Genomic DNA, 14,031 nt, shown 5'->3' on the forward strand with positions numbered 1-14,031 from the left:
GGAGTGGTTCATCTGGCTTGGCTTTTCACCTTAGGCAGGTAGCCTAGTTTTCCATTGCCTAAAAAGAAGGCTATATTAAACTTGTATATGGCACATAGAAAAATCTTGGGAAACGTTGGCTTCCTTGCTTCTTAAAAAAGCTGTCAAGTCTCATCGAAGCTAGCATTGAAGAGAGCAGGTAACTGTTTACAAGTGTATCAAACCAGTTACAGCTGATTAACTTTCCAGTGCTGCCGGTATGGCTGTATTAACAGCGGAACACAAAAACACAAATCGCCAAGCTCATTCTATAGGGGATGAAATATTAAATTTTTATTGTTCGTGAGTAACATTTTAATGGAATTTTCCTACCAGATTTCCCTTAGAAATGACTCACTGGGAAAAGGAACATTGGTTACAGATCTTTTGAGAGATAGGCGTTAAAAGGGAAGAGCTAGAAAGTCCAGAATGTGGGGACCTTGGCGGGAGGGGACAGGAAGTCCAGAGTGTGGGGGACCCAGCAGGAGGGGACAGGAAGTCCAGAATGTGGGGGACCCAGCAGGAGGGGACGGGAAGTCCAGAGTGTGGGGGACCCAGCAGGAGGGGACAGAAAGTCCAGAATGTGGGGGACTCAGCAGGAGGTGTCAGGAAGTCCAGAATGTGGGGGACCCAGCAGGAGAGGACAGGAAGTACAGAGTGTGGGGGACCCAGCAGGAGGGCACAGGAAGTCCAGAGTGTGGGGGACCCAGCAGGAGGGGACAGGAAGTCCAGAATGTGGGGGACCCAGCAGGAGGGGACGGGAAGTCCAGAGTGTGGGGGACCCAGCAGGAGGGGACGGGAAGTCCAGAGTGTGGGGGACCCAGCAGGAGGTGTCAGGAAGTCCAGAGTGTGGGGGACTCAGCAGGAGGGGACAGGAAGTCCAGAGTGTGGGGGACCCAGCAGGAGGTGTCAGGAAGTCCAGAGTGTGGGGGACTCAGCAGGAGGGGACAGAAAGTCCAGAGTGTGGGGGACTCAGCAGGAGGGGACAGAAAGTCCAGAGTGTGGGGGACTCAGCAGGAGGTGTCAGGAAGTCCAGAGTGTGGGGGACTCAGCAGGAGGGGACAGGAAGTCCAGAGTGTGGGGGACCCAGCAGGAGGTGTCAGGAAGTCCAGAGTGTGGGGGACTCAGCAGGAGGGGACGGGAAGTCCAGAGTGTGGGGGACCCAGCAGGAGGGGACAGGAGGAACAAGAAGTGTATGTGGCAGAGCTCATACATCTGACCTACTTTACTGGTTCGCAGGGAACCAGCGTTTTCAGTGAGATTCAGGATGACTGTGTATTAGTGGCTCAAAAATGGAAAACCTAGAGCCAGCCCTTAGCACGAGGAGGGGGAGAGGAGGAGGAGAAGATGGGTGCAGATTATCTAAAAGTAATACGACAATCCAGCAGGTATGGGGTAGAGACACAGCCAGACATCAAGTGTGACATTTGGAGAAATTAAACTGAGCAGAACAGAACACATACCAAATACAGGCAGGAAAAGGAAGTGAGGGTGAGATCTGGAAGATGAGAGGAGGAAAAAAAAACCAGATGAGCAGAAGAGTTCAGGGCAAAGGGGGAGTCAGCTCACTTCCTCTCCTGCATCTCCTGCCAATAACTAGACATTTAGTGCTAGATGGATAAAAACCAATTTACTGATTTCCATCCTTTTTATTTTCCCATGGCACAATACAAATACAGATATACAGGCACATCTAATCCTAAACACACACACACACACACACACACACACACACACACACACACACTCCCACCATGGCTCTGCTTTTTCTCTTGACGTCTTTGTGAGATAAAATTTCAGATTTAGTTTGGTTCACTGCAAAGGTATCAAAAACATTATAAAATATACATGTTCCCACCCAGGAAGACCCGTTTCTTATTTTAATTGTTCAGTTTTTGATCTGTAGCTGCTCTTAGGGTTGTGGGGCAGAATTATAGATGGACTAAAGAGTCAGGCAGTGCCCGTGGGGAGGGAGGCAAGCCGGGGCAAGATAAATCAAGGTAGGAAAGAGGGCAAATCAACAGTTAGATCTGGAACACAAAAGTGCCTATTAAACAGAGATGGGGAAAACAATTTGTCAAAGTTTCTAATATCGACCGTCGATCCTTGTGTAGAGAGTCACTTTGTGTCCATCCTTACTGACTGATTGAGTTGATATCGTCAAGGAGTTCATGTCTGCTTCATCTAAATCAACATTAACAAACCTCAAGCAGAATTCTGAATCTCAATTACAAGGGAGTTGGTTTCAAGATAGAGTTAATTTGTCAGGTTTGGCTTCCTACAGGACGATGCTCTGATTCACGCCTTCAAAGTCAATTTGACTCTGTCTACTGGACGCCGAGCCAGGGTTCTAATTAAACGAGTCTGTCTTCTTTGGCGTTTCTGTTTGGCAAGTCACGTTTTTATATAGGGGCTTGTGTAAATGTTATTATTTTTCATATTCCAAGGTGTTATACCTTGGAGTCAAAAAGTGGGGGTGGGGGGGGAGAATCAGGCCCTAGTCCTGTGTTTTTCTTTTAAAATGTTCCCTCCTTTGCTAGATGCTGCGCCCTCCACTGCTGAGTGACTGAGTGCTCTTCTGCTTTTCGTTTCCTTGGTGGAAGGTCAGGCCTCAGAACAAAGAGTAAGACAGGAGATGCTCTCATGGAAATGAAACAAGAGAGACAAAACATGAAGAAGGCCTGGGAAAGGATATAAAAGTGTGGTGCACAAAAGATCAGAGAGCTGAAAAGATTGTGGAACTAAGAAAGATGTGATAATGTGATCACACAGAAAGAACATTTTAAAATAAAAAGACACAGGAGAGTGGATTGAAAGGGATAAAAATAAAAACAAGGGCGTGAACCTTTCTTGTGTGTGACAGTTTCTTCACCTAAGAAAATGATTTTCAGGCAAATCTATTGCATTTTGCGACAATTACATAACACAGTTTATTACAAAGCCCAGGAAACTTTAAGATAAACAAGAGAGAAGACAAAATACATTTCCTGTTTTTCTATATAAAATGATGAATTTCAAACTAGTCCCAAACTCTACTCAGTGGATGCTGGGTCGTTAATGGATGACTACTGCACATATAAAGAAATGGGTCTGTTGTTGGTTCCATAGAGTGTTGGAAACAGTTGATCATGAACATGGCTTTGTAACAACTGTATAGGATATGGAATATGAGGACACCTCAGCACCAGTTCTATAAATTACACATAATCTGTAAACTACAGATAATGACTTCTATACTTACCTTGAAGAAGCCACACTGTGTGTATGATAAAATGTGATTATAAAACAATAATTATGTATGTATATATGTATATAGACCTATAAAGAAGTGGTCTACTGATACTTCCAATTTAAGCACATGGAACAGAAGAATTAATAGTCAGGAAAATCTAATGCTATTTGATTCCAAGATGATAATATGAAATTCAGAATATTAAAATGTCCTGGGTCCTCTCACAAATTAGGGAAATATGTATGTTTCAAAATTTAACATACACAAAAAAGATAATTTGTATAAATATCCTCATCTAATTTTCTCCTTTTGATTCTATCAGTCAATACATTTATTTATTTCTTTTAGTGTTTAGGGACATTCTTCTGGTATTAGGGAATCTGCAGTCTGTATCTTGAAGGAAATCTCATTTCACAGGGGCAACTGCTGCTACAAGTTTTATGTGGATCTTTCTAGGGATTTCACACTCATATCCACACACAAATAACATGGCTCTTTAAAATAATGTTATACACTCAATGTTTTTGTCCCACTAAAAGCCCTACATCCCAACCCTAACTCTCAATGTCATGGTAAGGTGGGGCCTTTGGGAGGTGTTTAGGTCACAGGAATGGAGATCTCATGAGTGGCATTAGTGCCCTTACAAAAAGAGACAGGAGAACTTGAGCTCCTTCTGCTTGGGGCCACATGAGGTATGGAGAGAAGAAGAAGGCAATCTAAGGCTCAGGAGGAGAGTACTAATCACATTCTCATTTGCATCTCTATCTTGGACTGCCTCCTGTGAGAGATGCTTGTTGTTTAAGCCCACTAAGGTTATAGTGTTGCTACAGAAGATAAAATGAATACAGCATTTTATACATAATGCATTTAGTGATTGGCATGTTAATGGACACTTACGATCTGGTAGAGTTTTTTCCCCCCTCTGTTTTGCACAGTGCTGTACCAGATGCTTCTGCAGTAATTGCTCAGGCAAGAGTCTAAATGGTGCTTATACATGACATGTCTAGTCATTTAGACATTAAAATTAGCTCACAAACAGTTAACCAAAATAGGTTCTACTCCTTCCTGTATTTATTTTGACAAACATAGTTCTATAACAAGAAGAGGAAAAAAAAAAAGAACATAAATCTATGCTTTTCATATCACTTAAAGTTAGTAAGTTTCAAAGATTACCTTTAGCTGGGCATGTTGGTGCACTTAATCTTTAATCTTTAATCTCAGTGCTCAGGAGGCAGAGGCAGGAGGATCTCTGTGAGTATGAGGCAGGCCAGAGGTACAGAGTAAGATACCGTCTCAGCCTCCCCCCGCTCCAAAATTGAATTTACTTATTATTGCACATGGGCATTCTGATAAAAAAACAAAACAAAAAAACCCACTACCAATATTTGGATTACTAACAAAATAAAGCACATAATTAATAATTGTTTTATATATACTCTAAAAATATATATTATTCTCATTTTTAGAGAATTACTAATTATGCTATTATAGTCAAGATTTTTACATAATATAGACAGTAATGATTTTAGATTTAAAATGCAATTATACTTAAAGGATCAGAAATTTGTATGCATTTTCATTAAAGTGTAATATACACAGAATAATGGTTATTTAAAATTGATCCATATATTCTAAAAAGTACTTTTCTTTTATACCAATCTAAGTACAAAAGAAAAAGACCAATTTTAATAATTCTTAACACTAAAAGTTGGGACTGGGGAGATATTTCAGTTGGTAAAGTGCTTGCTTTGTAAGCATGAAGACCCACGTTTGATCTCAGACATACACCAAGCCAGGCACGGTGGCATACCCTGTAATTCCAGTAATGGAGACAACACAGAGAGGGGAAGTCTCTGGTCTCACTGTTCAGGCAGCGTAGCCTACTTGGCCTGTGAGAGACCCTGTCTTAAAAAAAATAAGGTGGATGATGCCTGAGGAAGAACACTTGATGATGTCCTTTGGTGCCCACATGCATTTGCACACTCACATGCATTTGCACACTCACATGCATTTGCACACTCACACATGTGCAACATGTTGTACAACTGGTTCTCCAAGCAAAACAGCCACTGTTTCCACCAGAGTGTAAGAGGCCAACAAAAGCAGGCCTGTAATGTTTTCTCAGAGAAAGGGGGAAGGTCATTGTGTGCTCACCTGACATTGCTGATGATGTTCCCAGCCACTTAAATGCGATTCTGCCCCCATTGCATGTGGACTTGGTCTCTGGAGGTGCTAGCGTATAGAGGTCAAGGAAGATTAACTGATAAGGCCTCCATCTATGTGGCTACAGGGGAGCCATCATCCATGCTGAGTAAAGACTTTGCCCTGTGGCTGCTTTGGGGTCTCCCATGTAAGCCCTCACTAATGCTCTGTAAGAGAGCTCAATCAACTCATTGGATCCCCAGGGTAAACTGATGGAATCCTTCTTTGGTTTGTCAGTGGTGCTTTTGAGGAAGGAGTAGACATTTATGTCTCCCCAGGGAAGGAATTTTTACAACATACCTGTGTGCCATGTGAACACACACACACACACACACACACACACACACACACACACACATAGAGCGCCAAGCTTAAATTAGCTAAATTTCTTACATTTTTTCTTGAAACATAATAAAATCTCACTTACTATTTAATTAAACATTAAATAATTTATTTACATTACTAAATATCTTAATTTAAGCAAAATATAATTTACTATGAAAGCAAAGATGTTGGGTCTGATTTTCAACTACCCAAGAGTCAAACTGTTTTCAGTAAAATTGGGAATACCATGAAGTAATATTGTTTGTGAGTAGCACATCTAGACTGTTCCTCAGCAAGAGCTGTAGATACCATCACGGTTTGAACGTTAAAATCCCCTCATAAACAAAAACCAGGAAATGTATGATCAGTTTTACAGTGAAGTAAAAATCCAGAGACCTGCCTACGGACCCCTGTGATCTGAGAGTTGATTATCTTTGCTCTCACACTAGTACCTCAGAGCCTCCATCTTTCCTGCTCTTTGAAGCAGGGGTCATTTCTGACCTCCATTGGCACACTGGAACTCTCTAAAATATTTGGACAGAACTGTCTTTCATTTTGATGGTATGGGGTAACCAATGTGAAGAAGTTTCCCCCTGGGACCTGAGTGATATGACCTCTGAGTTGATGGTCACAGTACTGGGTTGTCTGTCAGATCTTGTATGATAAAGATCCCCTCGTGCTCTTCAATAAACCCACTTGGTATGTGTCAGTAGAGCCCTGTCAGTCAAACAACTGAATGTTCATTTTATTTACAGGATCAATGAGAAGACCAACAGATATTTACATTGTTTTTCATATATATTACAAAATTGCTTTTCTTGGAGTAATGTATATTTGTGTTTTATTTTTTGTTAGATTTATTTAGTGAGTATGAGTGTTTTGACTAGACTTATATCTGTGTACCATGTGCATACCTAGTGCCTGTGTAAGAGGTCTGTAGATTCCCCTGGGACTGGAGTTCTGGATGGTTGTGAGCCACCATGTATGTGCTGGGAACCAAACCTAGGTCGTCTGCAAGAGTAACAACTGCTCTTAACCACTGAGCAAGCTCTCCAGTCCCTATATTTGTTTTTATAAGTAAAATTATTTTCTTACATTCTTACTTTTTTTTTTACAGTTTTTAATTGGTATGTGTATGTGTGTATGTCTGTGTGTATTATGTGTGTGTATGTGTGTATATTTGTGTATGTATGTGTGTGCACATGTGTGTGTATGTGTCTGTATGTGTGTGTACGTATGTGTGTATGTGTGTGTATACGTGTGTGTTTATGTATGTGTGTGTGCATGTGTGTAGAGGTCAGAGGACAACTTTTAGGAGTTGGTTCTTTCCCTCTACTTTGTGGGTTCTGGGACCCACAGCTCAGGTTGTCAGGCTTGGTGACAAGCACTTTTGCTCAGCCACCTCTCTAGCCCCTTCCATTATTTCTTGTAATTGTTCTGTGATTGCATGAAGGTTCCTGATTTCATGTGATATTCTTTTTAGCATTTTCTTGCTAAATTCTCTTAGCGTTTATAATAATTTCTCAATGATTGATTTTTGTGGGTTACTTACAAATCATGAGAGTTTTGTAATTTTCAATCTATTCATTTACCTAATTGCACTGGTTAGCTAGGTCATGTGGCTGATATGAAGCATTATGGCACAAACAAACTTGTTCCTGAATATAATGGAATTCTTCCGGAATTTTTCATCCATTGTGATATTAACTTTAGACTGACATATGTTTATGTATTCATCAGACTAATGAGATACCTATTAATAGTCTATCATTCTTTTGAATTAGGACTAGAGATTACCTTTGTGCAATGAGCTCCTGGCATCTGTGGGGATGGTGATGCTTCTCTTTCCATTTCTCGAATAAAATGAATTTCCTCAGTAGGTTTCATAATCCTTAACCCTGGCATTCCCTTCGACTCCAGAGTAGAGCCCCCTTGGTTACTGCATTTTCCTTTATGAATTCTGTTCCATAAAGTTCACGTCAATGGGTATATGGATTGTCCTTGGATGTTTAAAAGCATAAATGCTGTACCAGTGTTTCTGGGTGTTCCTGTCTGTGTTCTAGGAAGGCTGCCATCCTTTCTCTTGTCCAGTGTTCTCGGCTCTGGGTAGAATGAGTTGTCCAACTAGACTTTTTGGTACTGGGGGGTTCCACATGTGTTAAGTTTATGGTTTGCCAAGAGTGAAACAGATCGCCAAATATTTTGACACATAGACTTTTTAGCCTCCTAAAAACCCAGTGTCACATTTCATCATCATCATGCTGATTCCATCTCACTAAGCCAAGGCAGACCACACACAGCCAGCCCTGAGCTAGCCTCAGCTCAAGGGTCAAACCTCCCCAGTTCCTCTAACTCGAGACAAATCTATTTCTTTGAGGATAACTGTGCTTTTCTTAACAATTTTCTCATGGTAACCCCATCATGACTTATTCAGCAGATTCATTAGGCCAAATGCTTCTGTGATGTTCTATCATCTAGTCTCTGCCAATGTGGACATTAGACTAATGATCCCATGATGTTACACCATCTAGTCTTTGCCCAAACCCTACAATTTGAACAACTTACAGATGAACTATTAACCTGCAGGGGCTGGGAAGATAGCTCAGTGCTAGAGTACTTGCCTAGTACTAGGTTGTAGGTTTGCTCTCCAGCACTGTAAAACCAGATCAGACCAAACCAAATAATAATAATAAAAAACAAACCAAACCACCAACAAACCACTTTCCTCATAGAATAACTGAACTGGCACTCTATCTGCCAAGATATTCTATTTCATAGAATAACTGAAATTCTGCCAAGAACCCTTCTTTATATTTATTTTTATTTTTGGTATGGAAGTAGGCTGAAAACTATGAATGTAGCCAATGCTGATTCTAAAGCAAACACACTCTAAAATTAAAAAAAATAACTGTGCATATGTGTGTGTGTAGTGTGTGGTATGTGTGTGTATGGTGTGTGTGGTATTGTGTATGTGGTGTATGTGTGTGTGTGTGGTGTGCATGCATGTGTACAGTGTATGTGCATGTGTGCAGTGTGTGTGTGGTATATGTGTAGTATGTGTGGCGTGTGTTTATGTAGTGTGTGTGTGTGTGTGCCCATGAGTGCGTGTGTGTGGTGTATGTGTGTGTATGTGGTGTGTGTGTGGTGTGCATGCATGTGTGCATGTGTGCAGTGTGTGTGTGTGTGGTGTATGTGTGGTATGTGTATTGTGTGTTTATGTGGTGTGTGTGTGTGTGTGTGTGTGTGTGTGTGTGTGTGTGGTGTATGTGTGTGTATGTGGTGTGTGTGTTGGTGTGGTGTGAGATGTGTGTGTGTGTGCCTGTGAGTGAGTGTGTATGGTGGTCAGAAGATGACTCTGTGGTCTGCTTTTCTCCTGCTACCTTCTTGTCTGTCCTGGAAGTCAAATTCATTTTGGCAAGCGGGGAGCACTCTATCCGCCTAGGCGTCATACCCACCTTTAAACTGAGCACTTCTTTTTTTCTTCAGATTATGGGAGTAAAACAGTAGCTCATCTTTGCTATTGTTTTGAACATGTCTCCCAGTCCTTCTTGAGACGCTGAGCTCCTTCAGGGTCTGACCTGTTTTTATTTCTCTGAAATGATATCTTCAGCACATTCGAAGAGTAGAAAGGAAGTTGACCAAGTTGGGAGAAGTGAATGATGCCATAATTTCGAATTTGGATCCAATAAAACCTCAAAATGAATTATGGAGTTTTGTCCATGCATTTAATCTCTGTTTATAGTCCATTAATCCACACATTTATAAGTTCTTAGCTAACGGCTTCCAGGAGCTCATGGATATGAGATTTGCTTTTCGTGGCCATTTGGCTATGGAGGGGGGCTGGGTCAGCAGGCAGGATTTCCGGTGTTAATTGTCTGTGCTCATCTCAGCGCTGGAGAACCAAGTGACTTATTTATCACCTTCAGGGGCCTGGTTGTGCTCCAGGAGGCCAGAGTTTCATCACAGTTCCACTTTGCAGTGATCGCCTCCACTCTTTAATCCTTGCAGAACCCCGCATCTCTCCTCGGTCTCGGCTCACTACCTACATCGCAGACAGTGATTTATGTGTGTTTCCTGTTTCCATGATTATGCAGCAAGCACCTCAGGGTTGGGGGCCCCCCCGCGTTCTGTTATTTCCCACTGTGCACTCACGGTGCCTGACACATAGTAGGGACTCAATACATCTTTAAAAAGTGATTAAACTAGGCTCTAAATTCAGCAAATGTCCTCTCCCCTATTTACTAATACCGCTTCAGCATTTTTTCCAGCTGCCCACTATTCATGTGGGTGGTATGAGAGAAAGTGCTGAAGAGGGATGTAATTTCCCTTGTTAATATAATTACTGCTGTATATTATCACAGCACTAAAGTCATAACACCCTCATTTTCTGTGGCCTATACACACCGCCAAAATTATCTTAGGAGCAGGAATTCATCATGTTTGTTTTCTGTCTCAGAATGAAATGCTGCCAAGCTTAGGGAGGACGTGCTCAGCCCCTTTGAGAGACAAGTGTACGAATAAGGATATTTCACTTCTCAGGAGAAGGAGGCAGGGCTCTTATTTGCATCCAGATAATTTATTAACTCCTTGGATTCCCAACTCAGGGTAGGGGGTGAGTAGCGAGGTAGTTTCTCTCTGCGGGTATTTCATCGTTTTGGAAAATAATGAATGAAGAATTAAAAAATCTGGAGGGGGGCAGGGGAGGGTAGCCGGTCCATCTGGGGCAGGCTAATGGCCTTGTCAGCTGAACTCAGGGGGGCTAAGACAGGATTGTTAGTGGGTAATCAGGAAGCACAAACACAGTCTAATAGGTGTGTGTGTGTGTGTGTGTGTGTGTGTGTGTGTGTGTGTGTGTGTGTTTTCCTAAGAGTCTATGCCCTGCTGCTAAGAAACTTGCTTCAGCTCAGGATTTAAAGGGGACTCTACTTGAAGTGATGTAAATAGTGTGTCTATTACTGTGATAAAACACCATGACCAAAAGCAAGTTGGAGAGGAAAGGATTTATTGGGCTTATACTCCCACGTCACTGTTCATCATCAAAGGAAGTCAGGACAGGAACTCCACCAGGGCAGGAACCTGGAGGCAGGAGCTGATGCAGAGGCCATGGTGGGCGCTGCATACTGCCTTGTTCTCCATGGCTTGTTCAGCCCGCTTCCCTACAGAACCCAGAACACTAGCCCAGGGGTGACCCCACCCTCCTCATCAATCACTAAGAAAATGCCCCACCGGTAGGTTTGCCTACAGTCTGATCTTATGGAGGCATTTTCTCAGTTGAGGCTCCTTTCTCTCAGATAACTCTAGTTGTTTCAAGTTGACGCAGAACTATCCGGAACAAGCAAAACCAAGCTGGTCTGTGCATGCTCTTTGGGTGGCTAAAAGTGGGGCATAGGCTCTGCTTGCCAGGGTTCATGCTGGAGGGCCAGCCATGAGGAAGAAGCAGGGCACTGGAGGACTGCCATAGTCTCGAACTGAAGAGAGCACCGGAGACAAGGATACGTCTTGGCAGGTCACAGGTCTTCTATCATGCAAGCTAGACTTTGGCCACTAAAGGTGTCAGAATGCAGAAGCCAGAGGTCAGAGTCAGGCTGGACTTGTAGGAATATTCCTAAAAGAAGGGTTCTGGAAGGAAGTGGGGTCTACTATGAAGTGTCCCAAAGAGCAGAATAGAAACTTGGAAATACATAACTTGGGTCCTAGAACTTACAACAGCGCTATTTACATATCTATTTTTAGCTGTAATACTTCTGGGAAGCCCTTGGCTTTGGCTCTTTCTAGAAGTTCTTCATTTGCAGCAACTTTCAACCCTCCTATACATTAGAGTCACTTGAGAGGTTTCAAAATCTCAGTCACTCCCACATCATGTGTACATTTGTTCCCAGTAGATTTGAATACTGTTTCCAAGAGGTTGTTGTACTGGGCCGGAAGTAGAGGCTTCAGTGATCCCCCCCGCCCCCCCCAGAGGCCAGCAGGAACATTACCAGCAGGAACATTACCAGAAACAGCATATTCCAGGAATTCATAGCTGACAGCCACTGTTTATGGAACGCTTATCTGTGTCAAACACTTTCTTCATGAACTCATCTGACCCTCAGACAAACACTGTGAAGAAGATTTTATTAACTCTGTTTCAGAGATGAGAATGCAAAGGCCAGGACCGAACCAGACTTTGAACCCAGATCTATGATTCTTGGGCCAACCTATTGGGGCTATTGGCAATAATTTCAACGGAGTTAGAAGCTATTTTAGTATTAAATACAGAGTTAGAATTAAATTCAAATTCTTCCTCTGAAGTTTAAAGCTGGATGATTGGCACAAGTTACTTAAGTCCGATGGCCTCTAGGATTCTCAGCCGTACAATGGGAATAGAGTGATTGTGAGGCTTAATGGAAATAATTCTTGTAGGATTCTGGTGAGCTCAACCTAAGTACGAAGGTAGTGTTGCCCACTGTTATGAAAACTGGCTCAGAAAGCAGAGGCAGGATGGGAAATGCAGGTATGACACTTAGCAATCCAGCTAGGAAGGGCTGACGAGGTACTGAAGAGGCAGGTGGGGGCTTGGCCCTACTGCCTTATATGGACGTTCTGTAGCATTCTGTGAGATATGGGAATGATGAGATGGCAGAGGTGTGATGCTACGAGGTCCCCTTCTCTCCCTTCTCCTGTCTGAAGAACCTTCCTCCCCTGCACTGTCCCTTTTTTTCCCTGTCTAGTGTGCACTTTCAAGTTGGGGTCTAATGCTTGGGTCCAATTTCAAGTGATGGTGGCTTAAGAAGGTACTCCTCCGAGGAGCATATGACCTGTGCTAAGAGATTCAATTAACCCTCAGCACCTGAAGGAATTAATCTGTCACAGTGTAATTTAAGGCCCCACAAGGGGTTCTGGGGGTATGGTGTTGAGCGAGACCTGTTCCTTTGGCCAGACAAGATAGATTGCTTCCTTGACTGCAGAAAGGACTGTCATCAGGTATCCAGGTGGTGGTGACCACCTCCAGCTTACTTTAGTATCCGTATGGATGTCCCCAGGGCCATAATAAATTCTCAAATTTCTTTTGTTAATTGAAATTTAAAGAATGCACTTAATTGACACCTTCATACTTCTACGTAGGTATTCATGAATGTTTAATAACCTTGAGCACATAGGTTTTTAAAATGTGGAAAATATCACTGAAGTGCCATATACTATTTTGTAACCTTTAAATGTTTTTGTCTTCAAAATTATTTATTCGTTGAGCATATGAATATAATCTACTCTAGGCAACTGCTTGGGGTGGGGGAAACTTGATGCATTGAGGGTGTTCCAGAATCCTTAGGATTGTTTCCTCCATAATCTTTTTGAAGTCAGTTCACCTCTGTTGGAGGGATGTTCTCAGCCAAGGGTATGCTTGATCTTTTGAATGTAGCTGTCCAGGAGCCCCCAGGCTTTAGCTCTGGACTCCTTTCCACTTACAGCCTGTGTGCTCTTTGTATGGGTTTTCAAATTCTGTGTATTAAATATGATAGTCAGGAAACAAAAGAACCTGCCATTGTCAGACAACAGCTGATTCTCATGGCGATTTCAGCAAATGTTATGAAGTATCTCTCTTACTTTCATGATGCAGTAACTAGTCTGGTGACTCTTGATAAACATGGAGCTCTGATGCTAATATTAGCTTGCCATCAGTTACTTAGTTGGCTTTCAAGGACTAGTGTGTGTAGGATGCCCATGATGGTTATGTCAATGTACATCCAGGCTAGCACCATACTTAAAGCGAAGGAAAAGAGTATCTTCTATGGTAGTAGCCAGATAATAGTAATTTTGTGTTTCTGACTGTTCACATGTAGAGTTTTCAATTGGGGGTTCAACTCATTTCTGCTTATCACTTCAATTTTTTATCTTGGATAATTTTGACAGTTTGAGAAGGCAGAGACTCTGGAGACTGGCTGTGAGAACCTTAAAATATGAAAAGGAAAATGGAAGATGGCGTAATGACAGAGTCAGAGTAGCTGGCCATAGGATGAGGGTAGAAAGGAGTCAGCAAGGCAGAGGAGAAGAGGAGAGGAGAGGAGAGGGCATCATGTCATGCGTGAAAGTAGATGCCACTGTTCCTGGGCTCCTGCTGAGCCTCGTGGGAAACTCTGTTATGTCCTTTCTGCAGTATCGATGCTCGCTCACTCGAGATTTATTTATGGTGGTTGAGCTTAAGTAGCTCTGCCCATACACTCCAGAGCAAATGATCAGATGAGAGGCATGCCGCAGAGAAGAATGTATAAAACATC

This window comes from Onychomys torridus, chromosome 20 (assembly GCF_903995425.1).
Source record: "Onychomys torridus chromosome 20, mOncTor1.1, whole genome shotgun sequence".
NCBI lineage: Eukaryota > Metazoa > Chordata > Mammalia > Rodentia > Cricetidae > Onychomys > Onychomys torridus.